The 7,761-nt window shown below is 40.3% G+C and overlaps 1 protein-coding gene across 1 annotated transcript in view; it reads left to right on the top strand.

The window, feature by feature from the left end:
- The first annotated feature begins 4,000 nt into the window (after window positions 1-4,000).
- FBLN2 (fibulin 2) overlaps window positions 4,001-7,761 on the top strand; it is a 153,220-nt gene continuing 149,459 nt past the window's right edge. The window contains exon 1 of the mRNA XM_070738545.1: window positions 4,001-4,095. The gene's annotated coding sequence lies outside the window, so the exon portion shown is untranslated. The remainder of the gene's footprint in view (window positions 4,096-7,761) is intronic.

The following is a 7,761-nucleotide window of genomic DNA, read 5'->3' as shown; positions in this document are numbered from 1 at the left end:
TCACTGGTGTGACCCCTGGTGACCCCCATACATGCACATGTGACCCCTTTATGTTCTCTGTCCCCATGGATGTGGGCACAACCCCCTTGTATGCACATGCCCCCACACATGCCCCCACATGTATGCACGCTTCCTGCATGTGGCTTTCCCCTTGCAGAGATCCCAAAACCAGCAGGGCAGCAGGAGGTGGGTGCTCATATGTGGTGGAGCTGAGCTGAGACGATGGCTCGCGTACCTGGAGAGAGGGCTCTGCGTGCCGCCTGTAACCCATGTGACATAGCATCGCCCTCACAGATCTGTGCTATAGTTAAAATATTTTCCCCTTATTAAAAATTCCTGGTGATTTCTTTTGGAAATACAGTTCAATACTGCAATCAGTATCATTCTATCTATATTAATCATTATAGCTTTGAAGGATGTTCCTTCCTTTTCTTAAAGTTTTTATTGAAGTTTAAAAATTAAAAAGAAATAAACACACACACACAACAACAACAAAGAAGAAAAAAGAAAATAAAAAAGAAACACATACAAATGACAATATAAATACATTTACAGAACAAAAGAGAAGAGAAATATATATATATATAAAAGAAAAATAATTATATACTTCCATCAAACACTTCATTTCGTTCACTTCCCGGGATTTTCTTGGCAAATACAGTCAATATCCAAAAAGAATTATTTCAGTCATTAATTTCTATATATAGATCTATTATAATTATTACCACCTTATCTGAATCATTAATACAATGGTTCAAGTCATACATATCATCAATTTCAATACACATTGTTAAATAAATTGTTATTTTAATGTTTCTAAAATTCTGGTTATTTGTCATTCATCCATTATTACATTGTAATTTTAGATTTCCTTCCTTTTTTTAACCAATCATAGAATGAGTTCCAAATTTTATAATACTCAGTCTTCTTTATTCCTTAATACGACGTCTCGCGTGCTTGGAGAGAGGGCTCTGCATGCCACCTGTAACCCATGTGCCATAGCATTGCCCTCACAGATCTTCGCTATAGTTAAAATGTTTTTGCATTATTAAAAATTCCTGGTGATTTCTTCTGGAAATACAGTTCAATGCTGCAATCAGTATCATTCTACCTATATTAATCATTATAGCTTTGAGGGATGTTCCTTCCTATTGTTTGTGCTATTTCCTCTCTGACATGCACAGACCCAGATAATGCAAAAAAAAAAGAAAAAGGGACTGATCAGCAGAATGTATATGCACTCCTACAAACACACACATACATATTGGGTGTGTTCCTTTACAAGCAAAACCAAACCGAATGTGTCAAGCCAGAGGCGTTTAATTATTTTAAGTGTTTTTAATCCATCACACCCAGGAAATATATATCCAAAAATAACAGCTTCCCTTTTGGTTATGATTATACAACTGCTTTCTACAATTAAGGAAAAGGCATAATAGCCAAAGTTTTGATCGGAGGAATGAGAGTGACATCGATAAGATAATAAAACATTTTCGAATATAATCACTTAAATGATCATTTGGCTAGCATTTTATTACTTAAATGTGGAATGATTTATATCTCTGGCTTTTCAGAAATTGCATGCACATTTTGCTTACGAGCTGAGAAATGACTACTAAGCCCAATATTATCGAAAGGGTCATCAGCAATAGCATGAAGAAAAGATAATAAGGGTGGAGGTTGGGAGGGAAAGGTTTGCTAAACTAATAATTCTCAACCAAGTTTATTAATTTTATTATTTATTTATTTGGATTTCTAGGCCGCCCTTCTCCAGGGGACTCAGGGTGGAGAAGGCTAGTTCCAAACACTAGCCTGAGAATACCTTCTCTTCAGTGGTGTAATCCAATTTTTTTTTGCTACGAACCGGTAGTGGGCGTGGCTTGGTGGGTGTGGCTTGGTGGGCATGGCAGCGGAAGGATACTGCAAAATCCCCATTCTTTCCCCACTCCTGGGGGAAGGATATAGCAAATCTCCATTCCCACCCCACTCTGGACTAGCCAGAGGTGGTATTTGCCAGTTCTCTGAACTACTCAAAATTTCCGCTACTGGTTCTCCAGAACTTGGTGGATTTTACCTCTGCTTTTATTCAAGATGCAATTCATGAAAACGTTGCTTTGGGGCTGGTGATCTGGTGAATTGCTTGAACAATGCATCAATTATGTCACCTCCAAAGTTATTTAAATAATGTTATCCAAAGACTCAGTTGCTTGGAAAGCAAAAAACTGTTTTGGAGGAATTCAATTTATTTTGTCTAAACTTCTTCTGATTCTACTTTTAGCTTTTGTTTATGGCGTCACTCTGACTAATTTATAACATCTGAGTTCAGAGATCACTGCTAATTATCACTCTGCCATGTATCTTTTTCATAAAAAAACATTATGAATAGTAAAAGAGAATAGACACAATATTAGTTTTGTTCAGTTGTGTTGATCAAAAGCAGTAAAACCTATAGCAAGATAGGCTGAAAAAAGAATAATCTCTCATCCTTCAAGCTCAGGTTTCCAAGATCCAAGTCAGGATAAGATAAATGTAGAGTATCATAACCAAACAAGGCTATCATGTTGGTGTTATAAGTGGTTGCTGTGTATTCTCATTAAAAATTCAAGAAATAAGGCCCTATTTTTACTGTTTTTTTTAGACTGACTCCTAAATACCGTAATTTCCTTAGAGCAACAACACAACTTGCTGCCAAGGCTGCTAATTATGGTTGTTGACTGGTCTGATCCATTTCCTGGATACCAAAATCGTCACATTTCCTTGGTATCCAAATCCTCACAATGAAGAACTCTGGTACTTTCTGCAGGAAACCAAAAAGCTGAATATTATCCAATAATAGCCACGAACCATTATGGTGCCATCACTCCACTATATCTCAGCTTATCTGCATTGAAAGGTGGTACAGTAGTAATAATTTGTCTGAATAATTTCGGTCTCATTAACTTTGAAACTCCTGTTTTGTTTAATAAAGCTGGTATTCTTCATATATTTAAGCAACAGAAAAACTTTATTTTTGGGAGGGTAGCAAAATACATATTCTATTTTACTCAAGGAAAGAAAAGTGAGCGAGCCACCTCCAAGGCAATTGTAGCTATCTTTTTAATTGGAATATGGTTTCTTTTTCATTTTGTGGTTGATTTCTATTGTAGTATACCAGACTAAACCACTCTTCCCCTTCTTTCATTTTTTGGGGGTCAAATTACAGATAGAAAATGTTTGGGTGAAACCTCTATCCAATATTTTTTTTAAAGCCCCCATTTATTGCAAATTGTAACTTTAAATGGTGTACCCCTTCTTTTTCTTTCTCAGTGAAATGAAAATTTAGTGCCTCTTCCATTACTCTTTCCTTAAAAATCACCTTGCACAGCACGGATAGGCACCCCTCCTTTTTCTCTTTTTTGATTCAATTTTTTTAAAAAAAGAAACACTTCCGTTTTATGTGCAACTTCCCCTTTGATCGTTTAAAGGGATATATGTGCCTGTGGTTTGCTCTCTGCAGGGAGAGACTGTGCCCAGTTGCCTTTAGAAAGATGGGATTAGTCCTCACTAAAAATCACTTTAAGTCCAGAATGAAACATTTCCAGCCTTCCATCCCCGCCCCCGATTTTTTTCCTATCCTTTCTCCGCTTCTTTACAAGCCAATTTCCCTTCCTGGGGAATCTGGGGAGCTCGTGCCCCATCCCGTCTCTGCAACTCCGCTGCCCACCTAGTTTGCTTTAGTCCTGGTTCTTCTCATCCAAAGTCCCTTGGACTTTATATCTCCACCCCGTTGGCCCCTCTTGACAAAACTTTACTCTAAAGCCGAGGAAGGCAAGCGTGGGGAGAGGAAGAGGTGGGTGGAGAGACATCAAGGGGGTCTTAACGATGACTGATGGACCCCAGCCTCCGGGTTTCAGGTTAGATAAACAAGTTGGTCAGTTTCCTTTGTGCTCTTCTTTTTTAAAAGTCCCTCCTTCCTTCTCCTTCCCCTCCCGATTTCTCTGGCTCCCCCCCTCCCCGAGCCTTTTTTTTTTTTTGGCAGCTGAAGTAGTGACGGCGGCGGCAACGCAGCGGTAGTGGAGTAAGCACAGCGGCGCCCGACTGTTGCGCGCATATGGGGTAAGTTTTGGCGGTGGGTTGGAGTGGAAGGGCAGATCGAGGGGTTCAAATGGAAGGGCGGGGGCGCCGGAGAGAGCCACTAAAGGGGGGCGCTGATGATGCGAAAGCCAATCCTCGGGATAGACTCTGAAAGCTTTGAAAATACATATAAGGTCCACGTCTAGAGAGGAGGCGCCGGTTTGGTCAACTTTGAGACACCTTCAATCTCCCTCCGTTCCCAGACTCGGAAAACGAAGGCTTCCGAGCAGCTTTCTCACCATCACCCCTTTTCTGGACTGCTCTGCCGGTGTCCAGGGACCAGGTAGCCTGGAGGTGGGAGGGGGTGTGTGAGCCAAAGCAGGGTCCCCGCGATTTTCTCTGCTTTTCGGACTCCTTTCAAAGGCAGGAGCGCAGCGCGAGCTGAACTGGAGAACTGAAAGGCTGGGGACTTGGACTTAATACCACTGAGTGGCAAGAGGTCCTGCTAAGTGATGGAGACGCAAAGAAGGGGGGAAACAAATCTGCTTCTGGACGGTTGGATGGGAAATAGTAGAAGAAGCCAAAAGAAGTCATTCGGGAAAGGGGAAGAAAAAGGATGATTTATTTATTTACCGGTATTCGATTTTTTTATGCCACCCTTCTGCTTAGACTCAGGGCAGCTTACAACATGTTAGCAATAGCAGTTTCTTAACAGAGCCAGCATATTGCCCTCACAATCCAGATCCTCATTTTACCCACCTTGGAAGGATGGAAGGATGAAAATGAATATGAAAATGAAATAACGGCACTAATGCCCAAAGGAAGTGTGTACGTGTGTGGGGTGCGTGTGTGCCTGTGTGTGTGTGTAGAGGGCGACAATTTTTTTTAAAAAAATTCAGCTAACTTAGTACCTTCTACATTCTTTGGGATGGTGTTTTTTGAGTTTAATAATAATAATTAATAATAATTTATTAGATTTGTATGCCGCCCCTCTCCGCAGACTTGGGGCGCTCACAACAATAATAATAACAGTATACAATGTAACAAATCTAATATTAAAAGAAAGTATTTAAAAACCCATCATTTTAAAAAACATCTCAATTCCCCCATGCCTGGCGATATAGGTGGGTCTTAAGTTTCTCAGCCAGAATGGCCAAAGGCTTTAAATTATGGGAATTATGATTCTAATTTATCTCAGGGATACTGGATTGGAAAGCTAATGACCTCTGGCCAGATATGTGATAGTGAAATCCAACACATAATTACTACCTAGAGATAACCAAATTGATCTTGGAATAAGGTTTTCTTATGCTCTTGCTCGGTTATATCTGTATAAGGTAAAGTATGTAGCTAAACCCAAGAAAGAGAGCTTTAAACATTCTTTCCCTGCACCAATTCAAAATGAGTAAAGCAGATAGGAAAAAAATGAAGAGTGCATTTAAACTTTAAATTTTCCATAAGTTCTGCTCTCTTTGGATGGACAAACTGGCTTCTTGTCTGCAGCACTGATCCATTTCACAAAATTTCTGAGGCAGCTAGAAAACAATGAAGGTTTTTTTATTATATAGTATTTGGAATAGATCCTATAAAATCAAAGAATCTAAGTAAGTTCATACTAAGGTTTTTTGTGATTCCATCTAATCTGTGGTATGTGAACTATTGGGATCATTTGAAGTAGCCCTTCCATAGTAGTATTATGTGAATATAAATCATTTTCTGAAACAATTCAATATCTATCTCCTTCTCATTCATATGATTCAGAGAAGAGATTGACCTCTAAATTATCCCCAATGGGATTAAAGAAAGGCCTTCAGTAAAGAACTGTGAAGTAGGTAAGACTAGTGACATGGGCACTTACATATTTTTAATGTAAAACCAGTAGAAACTCAAAAGACAAAATGGTTGAAGTACATGCAGTTGGAGAAAGTACAACCAGCAATATTGAAGGTTTGTTAAAATTGGAGGAGGAAATTAATGGGATATCCAAAAACATGTATTGCAGGAGACGCGGAGTAACGACACGGACACAAGAGCTGGATTTAAAACTGGGTCATTTTATTTAACATAAATTTGCATAATTTATTAATTAAATTAGCATAATTAGCATAATTAACTCTGACCCTAACAAGGACCCGCAGGGTCAAACAATTGCTTCCGGGGCGGAAAATGACGTAGAATAAACTTCCGGGGCAACTTATGGGTGTAGCTCCATGCTAATCCAGGTGAGGGACCCCTCCTTCACCTGAGACTTTGCCATGCACTTGCATGTGGGAGGTCCCGCCGGCTAACCCCTAGAAGGGGACTTAAATGGGCGGGACCCAAAGACAGGTTCCCCCCAACTGCTCAGGTCGCCAAAACCACAAGCTTGGAGAGAACCTGTCAATCATCCCCAAAGATCCCCAACGGAGAACACGCAGTTGCTAAACCACCACCCAGTTTTCCGCCCCTAGCCTGCCTACCCAAATGACCAAAGGTAAGCCTATTAACCTAAACAGGTGCAAGCACCCCCTAACCGCTTATCCCTCTCCACAGCGTGGAATAGGCGAAAAAACTGCCATATCTAAGAGGCCAGACTGCCAAAAATTCCTATTCGGCCCCCTAAGGGCGACCCAGAATAGCACACTGTAAAAATAGGGAGGGAGGGCGGGTGTCTGCTCGCAATGACGGTCCGGGCGAACAGGCTGAGCCCGGGCCTGCCCGCCCCTTTATAGGGCTGGCAGGCCCCGCCCGGACACGTCATTGATCAGGCCACCCTGGCCTGATCATCGGCCGAAATCTCGCGATCTCGCGAGATTTCGGCCGAGAAAACATGGCGGCTACGCCATGTGTCCTGTGTCTTCCCTAGCCCTCCAGCAAAAGGCACCGGTGAGTGAGGTCCACCAGCGCTATTCTGTTAAAAAAGAGGAATAAAATAAATTGGAAAAAGAATTGTACTGCAGGCTAGGAATTATTGTTGACTTCTTCATTCTTAACATTTTTGCAGTTTTCATATTTAGAAGGTTCATTCTTTTTTTGTTCATTTTAAGCAGTGGTTTCCATGATTAAGGCCTTCTCTGATTATCCTCCTGCTTGTTATTGTATGAATGGAAGCTTTCCTTCTCTGGGTTGCAGCCTCACTGGTATCTGGTTTGGTATCTGTCTGGGTCTAACAACAGTAGAAAAAATATCCTTTGTCTACTTGGCAAAAAAAAACAACAGTTCAATTTCAAATAATCTCTCCCTAATATTGTTGCAAGCTCCTTTGTATCATCTGTATATTTTAACATGTACTCAACCTGCTGCTGCCAAACATCATTTGAGATTGCTGGCTCATATCTCCTGGGCCTTAATCTCAATGGTCACTCCTTTTGGTTCAGCATCCACTATTACCTATAACTTTTTTCTTTTCTCAGACTGTTTTCTTTCGTCTTGGCTGTCCTTGACCTCTTTTTCAAAGCATCTCTAGTGAGATAACACACTCTTAGTTTTTATAAAACATTCTTTTAAAATACCTTTTATGATAAATCTTCAGTTGCAATTCTCTAGTTCTCAAATTCCATTTCAACTCACGCTTTTAGATTAAGTATAAACATATGCAACTGAAAGAGTGTCATATTTCTTCCATGTTAATGATACTTTTCTATCCTTCATCTGTTGTTTCCCAGAGAAAATTTTAGACAGCAAGCTCTTTGGAAGAGCGACTTTAGTTTAATACTCTATAAAGTATCT

The sequence above is a fragment of the Erythrolamprus reginae genome, chromosome 2 (assembly GCF_031021105.1).
Source record: "Erythrolamprus reginae isolate rEryReg1 chromosome 2, rEryReg1.hap1, whole genome shotgun sequence".
Lineage (NCBI taxonomy): Eukaryota > Metazoa > Chordata > Lepidosauria > Squamata > Dipsadidae > Erythrolamprus > Erythrolamprus reginae.
This window is presented reverse-complemented; position numbering and strand designations above follow the sequence as displayed.